The 18,361-nt window shown below is 52.3% G+C and overlaps 1 protein-coding gene across 1 annotated transcript in view; it reads left to right on the top strand.

Annotated features, from left to right (window-relative positions):
* Positions 1-3,740: 3,740 nt before the first annotated feature.
* Positions 3,741-18,361, top strand: part of SPSB4 (splA/ryanodine receptor domain and SOCS box containing 4) — a 66,578-nt gene continuing 51,957 nt past the window's right edge. Inside the window, exon 1 of the mRNA XM_041004167.1 lies at positions 3,741-3,975. The gene's annotated coding sequence lies outside the window, so the exon portion shown is untranslated. The remainder of the gene's footprint in view (positions 3,976-18,361) is intronic.

Genomic DNA, 18,361 nt, shown 5'->3' with positions numbered 1-18,361 from the left:
GAGATGAACACCAGAAGACCAGGAAAATCACGGACACCGGAAGCTGATTCCTCGAGCAGATCAATAACCTTGCTCAACGAGGACCAGACTGAACAGGTCAAAGGCAGACGCTGTCTAAACAGTGGGGGGAGGGGGCGCTGCAGGCAGGGCACCTGACTGTGACACGTAACCACTGCAGCTGTTGGTTGCTGTTAACAGCTTCCTGCTAATGACCCCTCTGTGAGAGACCTGGGTGAAGTTCCTGGCTTCAGCCGGTCCGGTGCTGGTCATTGTGGGAGTGAACCAGTAGATCATTCTCTGTCTCTCCCTTTCTTTTTGCCAATCTAACTCTCAAAATCAATAAATAAATATTTTTAAGAAAAGAATAAAATGACTTAGGAGCCATTATTACCAATTCCAAATGTATAAAAGGATAAGAAAATAGCATGGTCGATTTATAAAACTCTGTTGTACAATTAGATAGAATGGGCAAATTTCTTGAAAAGCATGAATTATCGTAATTCACTCCAAAGCAGATGGTCGGGTGGGCACTGTGGCACCCGTGGGGTGCTCACATGCGTATGAGTGCCAGCTTCCGTCCTGGCCGCTCCCTGCTGGCTTGCGCGGGAAGCAGTGACAGGTCTGAGGACGAATCCTGGTCAGAGGCCTTGATTCCTGGCTTTGGCCTGCTGCAGTCTGGGAAGCGAACCAGCAGACAGAAGGTTGCCTCTTTCTCCATCTTTCTCTCCTATGCTTTTCAAGTAAGTAATGAATATTTTTTAAAAATAGGTAGCCGTAATAGCTCCATATCTTTAAAAGATCTTAAAACTATGCTTTAAAAACTCCCCGTAAAAGAAAACTCTAGTGATAAATTATGCCAGTGATGGACAGTCTAGGTTACACGTGCACCCAGTGGCAAGGGAGTCTAGGAAATGAAGGCTTGGTTAGTTTGATTTAACCAAAAAATCGAGTGTGAAGAAGGTTTTCAAGAAACTAGGGGGCCATACCTGAGTGGGGTTTTTTTTGCACATGGGAATGACCCTGCTTCGTGAATTGGAAAATTCACTGAATTTAAGAGACATGATCCAGCTGCCCCCAGTCTGAAGCAACAATCGCCACAGAAAAGGGTGCTCTTAAAAAAAAAAAAAAGATTTATTTTCATTTTGATAGAGTTACAGAGAAAGAGGGAAAGAGAGAGATCTTCCATCCATTATTTCACTCCCCAAAGAGCCCCAAAAGCCAGAGCTGGGCCAGGCCAAGGCCAGGTACCAGGAGCTTCTCCAGGTCTCCCAAGCAGGTGACAAAAATGCGACACTTGGACCATTTTGTGCTGCAGGAAGCTGGGTGGGAAGCAGAGCAGGTGGGACAAGAACCAGCACTGTTATGAAATGCCAGACTTGCAGGTGGCAACTTCACCTGCTATGCCTCAACGCTGGCTCCTAGCTCTCCGTCCTGATGGACCGACCCATGCCAGGCTGTGAGGAAGAGACCCTGCTGACCGCTGATCTCTGCAATTTTCTCATTTCTTTCTGTGACATCTGTCAGGGCGATGCAGCTGATTTGGCTGGTTAGATGGGTGCTTCCTCCTTCACGCCCCATGGGTGTTTCTAGGAAGCTGTGCTCAGGGTGAAATAGGATGACTTTCCCTGCTGGGGAAGGACTGTCTTCGGTCAAGGTTTGCCTCTCCTTCCCCCTACCCTATCCTCCTAGAACCTCCCAATAAGCCCTCAAGATCTTTTCCTTCAAATGCGTCTTCAATTATTTGTAGAACAGAGTACCAGAGGGAGCTGGAGATGGTCCACTCTGCTGGCTCACTCCCCAAGGAGTTGCGAGGGAGGCCAGGGCTCGGTCACTTAGAATCTAGGAGCTGCATCCGCTCCCCCACATGTTTACAGGCACCCGAGGTCTTGAGTTATTTTCTGAATGATTCCATCAGAGGGAGCTGGATCTCAAGTGGAGGCCAGAGCAGACTCCCCACGGGCTATGAGCTCCCGGAGCTTGCTTGTGGGGACAGGAAGGGGATTCTGGGAATGGTAGGAAGTAGGAATACAGACCAATCAGATTTACTCAACGCGTGCTCGGAACTGGCAGATTGCGTGTGAGAGATGGACAGCACACAAACGCTCGCCTTCCGAGGGTCTTCAGCTGCATAGGGAGTCATGCAATCAGGCAGTGGTGAAGCAGCAGGGTAGTCCAACGCACACTCGGCCAAAGCATCCTTCCGGCTTAGCTCATGGGGCATCATCTTCTGCTTGGACCACCACAGCAGCTTCCAAGCATGCTTCCTCCACCCACACTGCTGCTGGGAAGTTTTTCTGAAATGCAAATCTGATGAGACTCTGATGCGAATCTGATGAGACTTCCGCAGCTGATCTTGGGGAAGGGTCGAGCTCCTTTGAAGGTTCCCAATGCTCACTGTCCACCGCGCGCCCTCTTCTTTCCCCACCAGTCAACCCAAGGCTCCGTGCTGCCCTTGCAAGAAGATATTCACAGGGTCCCTTCTCCGGGGCACATCCGCAGGATCGGGATCCCCATGCAGGGTAAGAAGCTCCAGTGCCTCCTTACAAACATTGCCTCGCTGGGTGCAATTTAGGTTTCCTGGTGGCCTCTGTCCCCATTAAGAATGGCACTCCAGCTAGGCGCCTCATCCGGTGCCTGTCACAGAGCAGTTGGGTCCATAAGTGGCTGTGGAATGCACCTGAAGTCAACTCTGGAAACGCGGACCCGAGTACCGATCCGAACTTCAATTTCCCCAGAAGCGCGCTCCCAGCCTGGGCTCTGGCCACGCCCTGCGCCTTCTCTCAGGGCTCCGGTGGGCTCTTGAGCAGCTCACAGTCTTCGCCGATCGCTGGCAGGGCGGAGACCCACCTCCCCGCGCCTCGGGCTCCGCCAAGCAGGTGCCGCTTGAATGAGACTTTGACAGATGCCTTGGAGCCTGATCTCGAAAATAAAATGTGGACCCGGGTGTTTGTGTGTGTCCATTAAAACGCCCCCTTTCCATGCTGCCTTTTCCCACGTGCGTTGAATGCATGCTCCTAAGCCGTCTGGTGACGGTGCGGTGTCCGCGGGCTCAGGGGCACCCACCCCTGGCGCTCCCGGCGCACTTGAATGAATGGGGGAGGCCTGTGCGCATGAATGAGTGAGAGCAAGCGCGCCGGCCAGTGAATGGCGACCGCGCCGCCGCCTCGGCCCAGGGGCCCCGGCTCCATTTCCCTCTCCCGCCAGCTGGTGGCTTCGGGAAGGTGGCGGCGCCGGCAGCGGCCCGAACTGGGACGGCCGGGGCGCGGAATGGTGGGGGAAGGGGCGTTCCCGGCGGCCGCGCCTTCCGCGGCTATTGGATTAGTGGCCTTCAGGGATGAGCTCAGCCGGATCGGCTTTCAGCTGCAGCCTCCGGGCCGGCCGGGAAGGCGGGGAGCGGGCGGCGGCGGAGGAGGAGGGGGAGGCGGCGGCGGTGGCTGCAGCATCCAGAGCTGGCCGCGGCGGCCGGCGCGCCCAGCGCACAAAGGCGCCCAGCCTCTGGGGAAGGCGATGAGCGCACCGCAGCCCCTACCCGGGCCCCAGCTGCAACCACTACTGCGTGCGTCCTGGGCTCAGAGCAAGACCGCGCGAGCGCCCGGGGCGGGTGGCCCAGGTGCGGCCCGTGTGCCCTGAGCGCGAGACTCGCCGCCCTCCGGGTCAGCGCAAAGCTTTGGAGCGGTTGGAGCGCGGCCTCGGCGCGCGCCTCGAATCGGCGCGGTCAAGCGCTTTCCCACACCGGGCGCCAACTTCGCCAAGAAGGCTCCCAACTCCCGGGCCACCCCGCCAGGCAGAGGGGGCGCTGCTGCCGGCCACCAGCCGCGAGAACGCGCCGCTGGCCCTCGAGAGGGAGCCAGCATCTGCGGGGTCGCTCGGGCACCCCAGAGTGGGCGGCGGCGGCCGTGGACGCTTCTCACGGGCGGCGGAGACCTGCGAGCGCTGGGGATTCCTCCAGGGCGGGCGCTCGCTTTCTCTTTTATGGTGAGTACCCTGGAGCTCCCCGGAACCCGGGTGGGGGCTAGAGGTCGACTGCCTGCGGCGCGGACTTGGTGCGGGGTAGCACTCGTCGCAGCCTAGGCTCCGGGAGTCGGTCAGCTCGCGTTCTCTGGAAAGCCTCTGCGGATGGTGGCAGCCCAACCTGGTGGCTTTGCGCACAGCGCTGGGGCGTTAAGGGCAGTCCCTTCGTACCGGGGTTCCAGAGCCTGCCGTTTCAGAAACACCTGCTTCCGAGGTCTCCCACCTGGATTTGGGTCGCAGGTCCGTCACTCTGGTGACCTTGGGCAAGACGCCTACCCTTAGTTTCCTCATCCGTGAGATAGGGATGACAACGGTCCCAGCTTTTCAAGGCTGTTGGGTACCCAGGGCTTCGAGGGAATGCCTAGCACACAGGAAGTACCCGCTCACTTCTCAGCTGGCGTTTTAATGAGCTTTAGGAGCCCAAGCGTGTCATCCAACTTTCCCGAGCTGCTGCAGCTCCTTGGTCAGTGCAGCTGGATCGGCCATCCCTGCCAAGTCTGCTGGTCCAGAGGATTCGGGCTGGAGAAAAGTAAGGCGCTCGGCGCGGCAGGCACTGAGCTGCGACTTGCTCCTGACTCTAGAGGTTTGCGAGGCTGGTCGCCTGCCCGAGAGCTAGCTGCTTGGGTCGGTTCCGGGCTTTGCTTGGATTGGAAAGGCAACCGTTTAGGGGCTCCAAGAAGGGAGAACGGAAGCCAGAGCCTCGCACGTGGCTAATGTCCCGCCCTGGTGGTACTGGCCGTGCCATCGGCTCCAGGCCAGGAGGGGACGTGAGCCCCGCATGTCTGGCTGGGAAGCTGTTGGGGGGAGTGGCTGCTCCTGTGCCTGTGGCCCCGAGCTCTGGGCTCCCTTGGGCAGGAAGGACCAAGAGGACACTTCTGTGTGATTGTAGCCCGGAGGTGGAGGGTTGGGCCGCCGTCTCCAGCGCCAGCCTGGCCTGTGACCTTGAGCAGGTTATATTTCCTTTTTATGATAAAGATGGATCAATTCCATGATACAGAAAAGGACTTGTGCCAGGGAGGAGGGGTGGGATGAGCGAGGGAGAGAAATGCTCATAAACCATCAGATGACGGATGACAGATGGGAAAGAATTACTTCTATCGCAATGGCCATGGTCACTTTAAATGTGTGGAAGATTCTTCAAGTGCACATGCAGAAAGCCAACTGGGAAGGCAGTGCATGGGCTGGTTGGGAGGTTGTACCCTCCACGCAGTTAGGGCCCCAACTCCACTCCTAGTATCAGCTCCCGCTCATATGGCCCTTGGAGGCGAAATGATGAAGAGGCTGGTCCCCAGAGTCCACCCAGCCACGGGCTGCCTTTGTTGCCTCTGGGGAGCTGACCAGTGGCTAGGACCTCTGCTTCTATGTCTTTCTACCTATCAAAGAAATGTAAAAAAAAAATTAACCTTTCAAAAGACCATACTGACTAAAGATACTTTATACACAAACACGAAACAGCATCAGAACACAGCACGAGAGGACCCACCTGACTCACACAGACACAGCAGCATCGCTTAAAAAACACAAGTAGATTAAATTCCTGCCTAGCTCAGGTCTTCCTCCAAGCTGTCCTGGACTCAAGTCTAGACGGCACATGATACTGGGGTACGGTTGCTGCCCCACCCCCACCCTCTGGCCTTTCTCACCGATTTTCTCTCTCAGCACCCCCTGGCCTTCTTGGGTTTGCTCCAGTACTTCAAAGATTTGCTCACTTGCTGTTGCCCTGCCCAGGCTATTTTCCCTTCAGCTTTTCAGAGGGTTGGAACCTCCTCATTCCTGCAGGCCTGTTCTTGAGGCATTTCATTTCCAGCCTGGGAAGAGGCCAGGGGCCAGGCAGCCAGGAGAGTCACCTTGTCCTTCTGCAGCAATCCCCATGCCAGGGACCGAATTTTCTCTGAACTGCCGGGCTTGTCACACATCCAGCTCCTGACGGATTCTTCCTCCTCCTCCTTCTTCTTTTTTTTAAAAAAGATTTATTTATTCTTATAACAAAGTCAGATATACAGAGAGGAGGAGAGACAGAGGAATATCTTCCGTCCGATGATTCACTCCCCAAGTGACCGCAATGGCCGGTGCTGTGCTGATCCGAAGCCGGGAGCCAGGAACCTCTCCCAGGTCTCCCATGTGGGTGCAGGGTCCCAAGGTTTTGGGCCGTCCTCGACTGCTTTCCCAGGCCAGAGCAGGGAACTGATGGGAAGTGGAGCTGCTGGGATTAGAACAGGCGCCATATGGGATCCCGGCACGTTCAAGGCTAGGACTTTAGCCGCTAGACCACGCTGCTGGGCCCCAGATTCCTTCTCTGTCGCTGCAAGAACCAGGTTTCAGGCTGCCCCCCTCCTAGAGGAAGCCACTTGTTAAGGACAATCAGCCATATCAAGGTCATTAGAAATCTCTGCCTTGTAGTCATTAAAAAAAAAGGACTTACTGTGTGCACTTGGCTCATGTAAACATGGCCATAAATATGGGGCAAAAATTTAAAAAATAAATATAAACCCAGCAGCATATTTTTAATAATAGCGCAATTTTTCTGCTTCTATTCAACTTATGAACTTAGGAGTTGTTCAAAAACTTTAGGAAAAGCAGCTGCCTTTTTGAGAAGGTGAATGGAGCAAAACCCACAATGCCTTCAGAAGAAGTTTATTGGACAGAATTGATTGCATGTGATTTTTAATTCACATACTGGGCATTGAACTTAGTCTCCCTCTAAACTGTGACTTAAATTGTGGAAAAATAAATGTTTGATCTTCAAAATTATCTAGGGGCTATAGAGTGGATATTCCTTCTTTTGTCAGACAAGCACGTCCCATGCAGTCCAAAGTAGCAGGTGCTAGTCTAGGAGACAGACAGGGCCTGTTTGGGCACTGGCCCCACCAGCAAGAAATGCAGCACAGGATGCCAAAATGGATGATCTAGGAGAGGGCTGCTCTGCGCAGGAGGGCTGTGACTGGCTGGTGGGGGAGGGGCTGTGCCTGGACCTGCTTGGGAAGCGAGAGGAAAGGAGTGTCAGTGTCCTTTCTAGGATGACATGGTGTGCAGGTGTGAGGTTCAAGGTGGGCCATGAGGAGAGAATGAGTGTGGGAGAAATGAACAAGGGCAGGTGTCAAGCTAAGGAGCCCAGCCTTTCTCAACAGATGGGTGGTCAGCTTGGTGACACTGTTCCCCTTGGCAGTGTGGAGGGCAGGTTGGAGGCAGACTAGAGTCAAGAAAACCCATTAGGTTTGAACTTGGGTAGAGCATCTGCGAGACAAGAGATCCCCAACAGAAAATGGACATGCAAAAAGGACCTGGCATGCAGAATGGGGAGGACCCTGACTTCTCAGCAGGTGCGCCACCCTGCGAGCGGTGTGCCCCTTCAGGGAGGCAAAGGATGGAGGGAACCAACTGCTTGTGCCAGAGAGCAGAGGTGCCCAGGAGAGAAAGCGGCACTGGTGTGTATCTTGGAGTACCTGTGTTGGCCTGGTGGCACTGATCATTGAAAATGCGTGAGGCATGGGGCAGAAGCTGAAGCTGGGGACTTCAGAGTGTGCCATTTATGGGACCAGCAAGAGAGCCACTGAGTAAGTTCTGTGTCTACATGTGCTGGGTGTGTGTGGAGGGAGAGCCGAGCAGAAGATCCCCACCTGGCTTGTGATGTTGTCAAATGGCATTAACACTGACCCTGAACGTTGCCTTCCTCGGGCATGACTGGGGCCAAGACAGCCCACTGTGAGCTGCAGACGCAGAGCCCTGGGGCTCCCTTCTCTGTGGAGTCTCCTGCTGCGAGCGAGCTCAGGCTCAGCAGGGGAACCTGGAGAAATTGCAACAGGTCTATCAGGATCTCCTGAGGGAGGACTCAGCAGTGGTGGCTCTCTCCAGGCATCTTTTCAGATTACCAATTAGCTGGCCAGGAAGGGTCACCTTGGGAGATACACTGAGGGGAGCGGGGCTGGTGTTAGCTGTGAGGACAACCGTGCTTTCCTCTTGGAAGTTTCCCCCAAGCAACTCGTCTACTTGTGCATCCCTCAGTTTCAGGCCCTGCTGTCCCCCAGGAGGCCAGCTGTCCTGCAGCAGAACCCATCATGTGCCCGAGCAGTCTACTCAGCTTTGAGGGTGGGGGTGAGGGAAGCAGGGACAGCTGTGTGGTGAGCAGGCCTGACAGAACTACATGTGGTCCGGCTGCCTTAGAGGCATGTCTCTTTCAAATGACCTTGCAGATGGCGCTGGTCTGGTCACTGCCCAGCAAGCTGCCTTCCTCCTTCGCCTGCTCTCCTAGGCTGCTGACAGCAGAGCTTCCACCCTGGGGCCCCTGGCTCAGCCCCACGTGGGAGGATTCCCATGGAAACCCCGGGAGGAGCAGAGGCTGGGGAAAGCCTTATTGATTCATGCTCCAAGAAGACAGGCATGAGACAGGTCCCCCTAGAACTGGACAGATGGCCCTGTGTGCGCTGCGGTGAGAGGTGCGGCTTGCCTAGCCTCCATAGTACCCTTAGCTCCTGCAGATGCTGGAGGCACTAGCCACTGGACATGTATGGACAAAACCTGGGGGCTTCTTCAGCCCAGTCATTGTTGGGTGGGTCTGTTCTGAACGGACATCTTCACCAAATCCACCCCTCTGCACCCAGCCAGCTCCAGTGCCACTGGAATTCCTGCACAGAAATGAATGTGGAGGAATAATGTCATTCCAGAAATTTTCCAAGTTCATGGAACTCTGTGGTCCCAGCTCTATCTGAGGCAGTGTGTTGCTTTGAATCATTTGTTGGCGCTTCTGCATCATGGAGATAGTTCTCCATCATGTCCTCCCTGTGAGCGTGTCGTGGGAGGAAGACCTGGCCCCTGCTGCCCAGTGGTCCCCAGTCTGGCCTCTTGTGTTCACACTGTGCTGGGGATCCCCCCAGAGGCATGCAGGCCTGAGCTCATTTTGTGGGCATTGTACCCAGATGTGTGGGCATTGTGAGGGGCAGAAAGAGGTAGAGCACAGCAGAGCAGAGGGACCATGGGGGTGGGAGGGCTGGGAGGATGGGCTGCAAGGGTTGGCTGAAGAAGGCGGGCTGGGGAATACTGTGGAACATGTTAGGAGCGTTTGGGTTTGGGCCAATTCTGATCTGAAAGTCACAGAAAGACACGGAAAGGGCTCTAAGCAGGGTGCACAGTGAGCTTGGCTTTGCATTTCGACAAGTGCTGCCATGTACATTGAAAGTAATGCACAGTCTATTAAAGAAGTCCCAGTGGTATCAAGTTGCTTGTCTTTCACAGTCTGCCATTATTCAGACCTGTCACCACTCTGATCCCCAGGGTGTGAGCTCCCCCAAAGGCGAGTGACTGCATCTCGTGTCCCCAGCGGGGCATTACTGCTGACGAGCTGAAGATGTGGAAACTTGTCATTCTTGCTAGTGAGGAAGTACAAAGCCCACTACCACACTACCGTCAAGGCATTCCTTTCAGCACCACGTCCCCTTGCACACCCAGTGCCTGGTAGGCTCAGCCAGATGCACTTCTGAAACCATGAGGCCAAGTCCTGTGGCTTTCAAGACTGCTTATTCTATTTTGCTACCTTTCTCTCCTCCAGCCCCAAGGGTCCTTCAAGACCTAGCCTCACTACTTCCGGTCTCATTTTCATGCCCTGGGGTCCTGGTGCGGGCCAGGGTCGAGGGAGTTGGGTTCCTGCTCAGCTGCAATGGACATCCCAGAGCAGATCCCACTGGATGTCATGAAGCAGTCCCATTCAATCATGGCGCATGACGTTAAGTTTGTTGGCTGGGAGAGAAGGTGCCGGAAGTCTCCCCAGCCTTGTTCAGTGTGTATACTGCTTGCTGGGTGGGCACTGCTGTTGCTCCTTTTAGGAAGATGCTGCTGGATTCTCCCACCCCTGGCCCCAAGCCTCATGGTGTGATGGGATCAAAAGAGAAAAAAATGGGACAAGATGTGGCTTGGCTATTGCTGTGACCCTCACACGCTACTGCCAAGACTCTAAAGCAGCAGCTACACAGTCAGTGTTTGCTGCAGGAGTAAATGAGGGCTAGAAGCAAGGAATGGTACAGAGCATCATCCAGCCATGGGGCAGGCTAGCTGTGGGCGAGGGTCAGCAGCTGAGTGGCGCTGAGCAGGCTCACGGCAGGATGATGCTCTCTGAATCCATCTCCTGACCCGAGCCCTGGCCTGTCCTTGGCTCCAGCCCCCACGAGAGCAGAGTAGGCCCTTCCTGAGCCCAGGACCTTGTCACCACACTCCACATGTGTGTTCTGCCCTCTCTTCAAGGAAAGCATTGGGCTTTGGTCTCAGGAGAATAATATGTAAAGTAAAACTGCTTGTACTCAGAGGAAAAGGTTAAAGGTGGCAGATCAGCAGGGCCAAAAAGGCATCGCTCCTGGTTGGCTTAGAGGTACAGGGAAGGCACCTGAGAGGCTCCTGGGAGGAGGCGTGGCTCTCCTTCCATGAACCAATGGCTTTCCAAGTCTCCACCTCCACATGCTATCACCGTGGGGATTGGAGCAACACAGCTGTTCTGTGTGCAGGCAGCATGCTCTGCAGTGGTGACATGGCCAAGTCAGAGGACAGGCAAAATGTAAAGGTGCCCTCACTGTTTCTTGGCACATGCTGGGTGCCCCACGCTGAGCCAAATGCTGGAGACATCTGCCTCGATCCTTGCAGAGGCAGGCAAGGTTAGCACAGTTAGGCACACCTTTCCATTGAAGTCAGGGCCAGGCGAAGAATCAACCCAAGGCCCTCACCCTTTGTTATATTCCACTGCTGCTAGTTTTCCAATGACCTCACCATTCACGTACCCCAGCACCATGCCCTAGGCCCTGTCCTGGTACGGGGGAGCAGCAGACAGACAATTTTGGGGTCCATCCTGCCAACATCCCATCCCCACCTCACCGCGCATTGGAGCTTCAGGATCCCCGTCTGCCATTCATGGGGACAGCGACGGACACAGCTGTTGGGAGAGCCGCATGGCCTCCATGACCCAGCCTGGGCCTCAGCCAAGTGCTGGTCCTCAGGGACTGCTGCTGGGCTGTCGCTTTCAAGCACTTTGGAGGTGTCTCCTCCCTGGCAGCAAGTCCAGTGCTGGCCTGGTTGTGGATGCGGAGAAGCCATTTTCCCTTAGCCATTTCACACCTGGGTTCCACGGCTGCTTTTAGGTGGCACCATGGAGAGGTGTGACTGAGTAGCCTGGCAGGACAGTGAGAGTGCAAGTCTTCTCAGGGTCATCCCGCCTGCTCGGCCACTTCCAGCTGTGTGACCCCAGTGCACACTGTGCCACTTCCCTGAGGCAGGGACACCTGGCGTTTGCTCAGCATGACTGCAAAACAATCGGTCACCTGGCCCAGACTTGCTGATGTTGGAATGAAGCACGGGCCAGGCAGGAGTAGAAGCAGGGGCACCTGAGGGTTAGGCTACCCAGCGTGGGACCTATTTAATTTATTATTGCCACTTTAAACATTTTATTATTTTTACAATTTATTTTTATGTGAAAGGGAGAATGGCACAGCACAGAGGATAAAGAGATGTTTCATTTTCTGGTTCACTCCCCCCACGCCTGCCACAGCTGGAGCTAGGCCGATCAAAGTCAGCAGATCTCCCGCGGGGGTGCCAGGGACCCCAGGCTTGAGCCATCTCTCCTGCTTCCCGGGGTATGCGTCGGAGGAAGCCAGAACCCACACCCTCTGCTGAGAAGGGCGGGCAGTCTAGGTGGGGCCTTCGCTGCTGGGCTGAGTTCCTGTCGCAGTTTACTTTCACATTTTATTGTTTTTAAAAATGTAGCAATTGAAATCATGTACATCAAGACTGGATTTAGGATTAGTTTTAATTAACACAGGTTTCTTCTTCTTTTTTTTATTGATTACATTGCATTATGTGACACAGTTTTATAGGCACTGGGATTCTCCCCTCTCCTCCCCCAACTCCCCCCCCCCCACTTGGTGGATTCCTCCACCTTGTTGCATTACCACAGTTCAAATTCAGTTGAGATTCTTTCATTGCAAGCATCTATCAAGCATAAAGTCCAGTATCTTATTGTCCAGATAAGTTCAACGGTTTCTTGGGGAGACTATCTCTGGTCTGAAGGTAGAGCCGACAGAGTATCATCCCCATCTATTAAAAGCCCCGACATTACATCTGTAACAATTTATAACGTAATGGAATTAGTTGACATGGTATTGAATAACCAACATGTTAAAAGAAAGAAAAAAGAAGAGTGCAAGTTCTGAACCACATCCTGTGACTTCTACATTGACATTATAATTATTAGTTTATATACAACTGGGTTCTATACACCTTAAAATGGCTATGGATTACTATTCAGCTGTCTCATGTCTATTTTAATTTTAGTATTTAGCAGTTTATAGCGTTGAAGCATGATTTTGCTGAACCTGGCTGTTTTTTGGGTAGTCTATAACTCTAACAAGACATATGTCAACAGTTTAGGTGAACAGTTTTACGAGGAGTGTGCAGAGAAATCTTCAATATCCTAGTGAGGAGTAACTAATCTTTGTGTCCCACCCAGTGAGTTGTAAGTGCATCCCCACTGCCCGTTTCCTGTCTGTTTCTAAGCTTTCCTTGCTGTTCTCTATCTATTCTAGTTTTTTGTTTGTTTGTTTGTTTGTTTGTTTTGAGGGGTTTCTGGAGCGATCCTGATGGTCATTACGAGAGAGGGTGGGGACCCAAAGTCGGAACCAGGCAAGGTCCAGAGAAAGCTCCTCTCCCTAGTCCCGAAGGAAGTTTACTGTGCTGTTTCTGCAGACTGCTCAGTGCTCCTGGTTGTCGTTCTGATGGCCTTGGATCCTGCAAGGCAGGATTTGGGCTGCTTCCATCCCTTGTGGGAGATCCAAATGGAGGTGGGTGACCTCAGAGTTCTCAGCCTCCGAAAGCACTCCAAATCCCCGTGGTCTCCTTGGCAGTTGGGATGTAGTCCTCGGCTTTTGTACTGATAGTCCTTGGTGAGGATCTAGGAGTCTTCAGGGTTGGGATACAAGCTTCCTCCTGTCTGCCAGCTCCACTCTGGGGTCCCTCCCCCCCCCCCCGCTCTAACACAGGTTTTTAATATGCTTTATTTGAAAGGCAGAGTTACAGAGAAAGAGAGGCAGAGACAGAGGGAGAGCTTCCATCTGCTGGTTCACTCCCCGAATGGCCTCAGCAGTCACAGTTGGATGGTACGATGCTGCAAGCAAGGAGCCTCTTCTGGGTCTCCCACACAGGTGCAGGGGCCCAAGTAGTTGGTTCATCTTCCACTGCTTTCCCAGGCCATTAATGGGGAGCTGGATCAGAAATGGAGCAGGTGGGACTCCAACTAGGTCCCCGCTGTCCCACAGCATTGGCCTCAGAATACTTCTAGGAAGATGAAACAACATATACTTGCCCCATACTCTCAGGCTCAGTGTCTTTTTATCAACCCCTTGCATTAGTGTGATACATTCATCTTAATGCACCACCAGTATTGATATTTTATTATTACTAAAGTATGCTTTTTTTGGATTGGCTTCATTTCTCCCAAGAGTCCTCTTTCCGAGCCGGGAAGGAGCTTTGCATACCTCACATTCCCTTCAGCTCCTCTCGGCTTTGACACTGCTCTTACAGCTACCCTTCCCTTAATGGCCTACGGCGCTTTGATGGGTACTGTGCATGCATTTTGTTGGAATCACAGCTAGCCTGGAGTTATAGGTTTTGGGGGAGGAAAGGCACAGGGGTAAGCTAACATTTAATTTTATCTTATTGAAGGTGTCAATATACTACAGTAACAGTATGGTAATTAATAATAACAGAGTGATGGATGATACGGCATGTACTAGTTTGCTGGCCTTGAGGGCTCTTAGCAGTGGGCATATTTATCCTTGCATTTCAGTCCCCACTAGGCTTAACCTTAACTCTAACCTGTCCCACTCCTGGCTCCAGTCCAGTTTCCCGGGCACGCACACCTTGGCAGGCAGTGGTGCTGGCTCAAGCAGCTGAGTTCCTGCTGCCGCTGGGCGGAGCTGCAGGCAGTTCTTGCCTCCCAGCTTGGATCTCTCCCCAGCTCCAGTTGTTGGGGTGCTCTCTCTTTCTCTGCCTTTAGAATACATACATTTGACTAGGTCTATTATTTTTATATTTCTTTATGTTTAATTTACATATTCTCATTTTAGAGAAATTATGAGTAGGAGTGCCCCAGCACATCTCCCCTGAGCACCGTGTGGATGGGCCCACAGATTCTGATAGGATGTCATTTCCTACACGTTTTGCAACTTTTATATGTGGAATTCATTTCTGACCTAAAGTGTTTAAAGAGTTTTGCATTTTTCCAAGTGCTAGAGTTTCATGATCCATAATTCTGTGATTAGCTTTTAATATTTCTTTTGCATCATTCATTATTGCATTTCCCTTTTAGATAAGATTTTGTTTATGGCCTAGTATGTAGGGAATTTTTTGATGGTTCCATGAAGACTTGCAAATAGCAGGCATTCCTTGTTTTCAACGTGCATTGCATATGTACTTCAGTGAGATCTTTTTTTTTTTTTTAAGATTTATTTTTATTATTTTTTTATTGGAAAGGAGGATATACACAGAGGAGAGACAGAGAGGAAGATCTTCCGTCCGATGATTCACTCCCCAAGTGAGCGCAACGGGCCGATACTATGCCGATCCGAAGCCAGGAGCCTCTTCTGGGTCTCCCATGCAGGTGCAGGTTCCCAAAGCTCTGGGCCGTCCTCGACCGCCCTCCCGGGCCACAGGCAGGGAGCTGGAAGGGAAGCGGGGCTGCCGGGACTAGAACCGGCGCCCATATGGGAACCCCGGGCGTGCAAGGTGAGGACCTTCAACCACTTGCGCCACCGCGCCGGGCCCTACTTCAGTGAGATCTTATTCATTGTGCAAGTGTGGTTCTTTCTATGGTGTTACTTTATTCAGTCCGTTCGTCACAAGCTAGAAGAGGAACATTATAATCGTGTGCCTCTACTGTGTGTTTATCCAGCCTTCCTTGCACTTTCTCCAGCTTTAATTCTGAATTTTGGTGGTATTTGGCATATTGGGTTTTCAATTGTGGATTACATTCTTGATTCTATTTTTAAGGATTTATTTTATTGGAAAGGCAGATTACAGAGAGAGGGAAAGACAGAGAAAGAGAGATCTTTCATCTGCTGATTAATTCCCCAACGGTCTCAACAGCTGGAGCCAAGCTGATCCAAAGCCAGGAACTTCCTGCATGTCTCCCAAGGACTTGAGTCATCCTCTGCTGCTTCCCCCAGACTTAAGCAGGGTGCTGGGTCGGAAGCTGAGCAGCTGGCATGTGAACCAGCACCCACAGGGGGTGCTGACACTGCAGGGATTGTCTTGCTATGCCACTGTGCTGGCCCCACAGTTTCTCGATTATGATTAATTCTTTTTGTAATTTTGCTTAAATTGTCTCACTTAAAACTGCTGCTCCTAAAACCACCTTTACACACCCAGTGTTGAGGCTACAGCACCTTCTTGGTTCACACTTACTTGGTGTGTTTTTGCCCTTTTTACTCCTTTTCTTGTTATATTTGAAAGGCAGAGTTTTGAGAGGAGCGGGGGGACGGTTCAGGGATAGGTCTTCCATCCTCTGGTCCACTTCCCAGTGGCTGCAACACTCAGCTGGGCCAGGCCGAATCCAGGAGCCAGGCACTGCTACTGGGTTTGCTCTCGTCCATGACCATCACCCCGTGCTTTCCCAGGTGCTTCTATCGGAAGTGTAGCAGCTGGGACACAAACCCTCAGTCATATGCAGTGCCAGCATGGTAGACAGTAGCCGAACCACAGCTGAACTGTGCCACACCAGAGCCCCAGTCTTTCCTTTTCTTTCCTTCTCTCTTCTCCTCTCCTCTTTTTTTTTTTTTTTTTTTAGATTTAGTTAGTTTTTATTGGAAATGCAGATTTATAGAGAGAAAGAGAGACAGAGAAAAAGATCTCCCATCCATTGGTTCACTCCCCAAATGGCTGCAATGGCCAGATCCGAAGCCAGGAGCTTCGTCTGGGTCTCTCATGTGAGTGCAGGATCCCAAGCTTTTGGTCCATCCTCTGCTTCTTTCCCAGGCCAAACGCAGGGAGCTGGATAGGAAGTGGAGCAGTTGGGACACGAATGGGATGCTGGCATCTGAAGGTGAAGGGTTGTTGGCCTGTTGAGCCATTGCAGTAGGTCCTCCAACTTTTTTATTTTCAACATTTTTGAATTGCTTTGTACAATGTCACAATGATTAGGGACTTTGTCCTGTTCTCCAAGTCTTAGCCCATTTTCTTTTCAGTAGTTCGCTATGGCCATTCATTGAAGGGTTACTCTTTTGGTCTTACTTCACTCTAGTAACGTGTGTCTTTGTGCTGTCTGCCAACTGTCTGCTTCAGTTTTCCAATATGCAGGTGTCCCTTGATATGCAGGACCTCACGGGCACCAAAGTCTGTGAATATCCAAGTCCCTTGTATGTGTTTGCACACCAACCTGTCCTCAGCTTCTTGTATACTCTAAATCTGTCCACATTGCTCCCAAGACCGAGTGCTTTGTATAAACAGTTCTTATACTATATTGTCTGGGGAGTAAAGATAAGGAAAACAGGTCAGTCTGGATGAAGTTTTTCCCCTTTCCCGTGCACAGCTGGTTAATCTGCAGGTGTGACGCCCACAGAGGGTTGACAGTATGGCCCATTCTGTTTGGGTGGTGTTCCTTCTGTCGATTTCAAAGATTCATATTTTGCTGTACTTGAAGAGGTTGCCTTTAAAAAATATATAGTTTTTTTTTTATATAATTTAAGCATTTTAAGTTTACTTGATAGAGATCTTTTTTTCATCGACTTTCCCTCGTAGATTGGAGCAGGTGCAAGCGGGGGGGGGGGGGGGGGGGGAACTGCATCTGGGTCTCCCATTTATCTCGGCCATCTCTTCCACTCCCAGGAAGCACACAGCTAGAATCAGGAGTAGCCAGGACTTAGCCCAGCAGCCGCTGAACCTGCGGCCCCAGAACACCCACAACTTATCTTTTTATGGACTGCCTGAGTTGCCTGCCTTCTGAATTAAATGACTGCAAAATCAGTCTGCAGATTTGGCCACAACATGCAGTCTGTGGTCGCATTTTCCTGGTGCGTTTCCCTGCTTCCCCTCCATGCGTCCCTCCCCTGCGTATCTCTGACAGCATCACTGACTGTCCTGCTCTGATTTTTCTTTGAAAGAGGTGAATCTTCTTGGATCCGCATTTTGCAGGCAGTGCCTGTAGCAGAGGTGCCAGGAGTATTTTAGGAGAGCAGTTGCTGCGTGCTTCCCAGAAACTCGGTTGACAGGGTGGTGGCAGTGCTTGCTTGTCGTCTTTGCTTCCACTCAGTCAGCAGAGATCTGCAGCTGTGGCCTTCTCCTGGGTCAGAGTTCAGCCCCACCCCGCCTCCCATGAGGACAGCCTGGCTGTGGCCTCTCTGTTAGCCCAGCTCTCCTTCCTCCTCTGCCTGGCACGCTTCAGGAGTGCGGGCTCCTGGTGGCTCGTGGCCACAGGTGTCTTCTCCAGGTGTCTCCCGTGGTTTTCCATCCTCACTCCTTGGGCAGGCCTTGACTCTTGTTGGCAATCTTCCTTTGCAATTTGTGGTTCGGGTTACAATTGTGCTCTATTTCTGCTGAAGGCGAGAGTGCAGTTCAATTTCTCTTTCTCCTTCATTTTGGGTGACTTCAGGTCTGAATAAGAGCAGGATTCTGCTGTCCTGAAACTATTGTCGCAAGTTTTTATGTATTCTGGTATTGCTTCTAATCAAACCATGGCCAAAAGTCATCGTGTAGGGTTGACGTTGGCTAACGTTATGATCTGACAACGAGGAGGAAAATGGGGAGCTCAGAATAAAAGGGAGAGAACTGGTACTGTGACATGGCATGTTAAGCCTCTGCCTGCAGTGCCAACATCCCATATGGCTGGCAGTTCAAGCCTTGGCTGCTACACTTCTAGCCCAGCTCCCTGCCAATGCATGAGAAAGCAACAGAAGGTGGCCCAAGTGCTTGGACCCCTGCACCTACACGGGAGCCTGTTTTCACCTGGCCAGCCACAGCCGTTGTGGCCCCTTGGGGAATGCTACAGCAGATGGAAGGTCACGCTGCTCCACCCCAAGTCCACCTGTCTGTGGCAGCAGGGGGCTTTCCTGGCAAGGTCATGGTCAGGCCAGGCAGGGTGTCGGGGCCATGCATCTATCTCAGAGAAGTTGCTCGGAGCCCAGCAGCTGTTGGACCTGGACGGAAAGCACACTTGATCCTGTTCTAGCCAGGCAGTAAGCTCAACCCTCCACCTCTCCCCACACTCGGGGCCAGTTCTTGCCACACTTGCGGATCTAGCTGGTCTCCTAGTGGCCTCTGCCCTGAAAGCCAGGGTCCTGCCTCAGGAAGGTCTATGGGGAAGACAAGCTATGAACAATGTTTATACACC

Source organism: Ochotona curzoniae, unplaced genomic scaffold, assembly GCF_017591425.1.
Source record: "Ochotona curzoniae isolate NIBS_2020 unplaced genomic scaffold, NIBS_Ocur_1.0 contig_1302, whole genome shotgun sequence".
In the NCBI taxonomy this organism is placed as follows: Eukaryota; Metazoa; Chordata; class Mammalia; order Lagomorpha; family Ochotonidae; genus Ochotona; species Ochotona curzoniae.
This window is presented reverse-complemented; position numbering and strand designations above follow the sequence as displayed.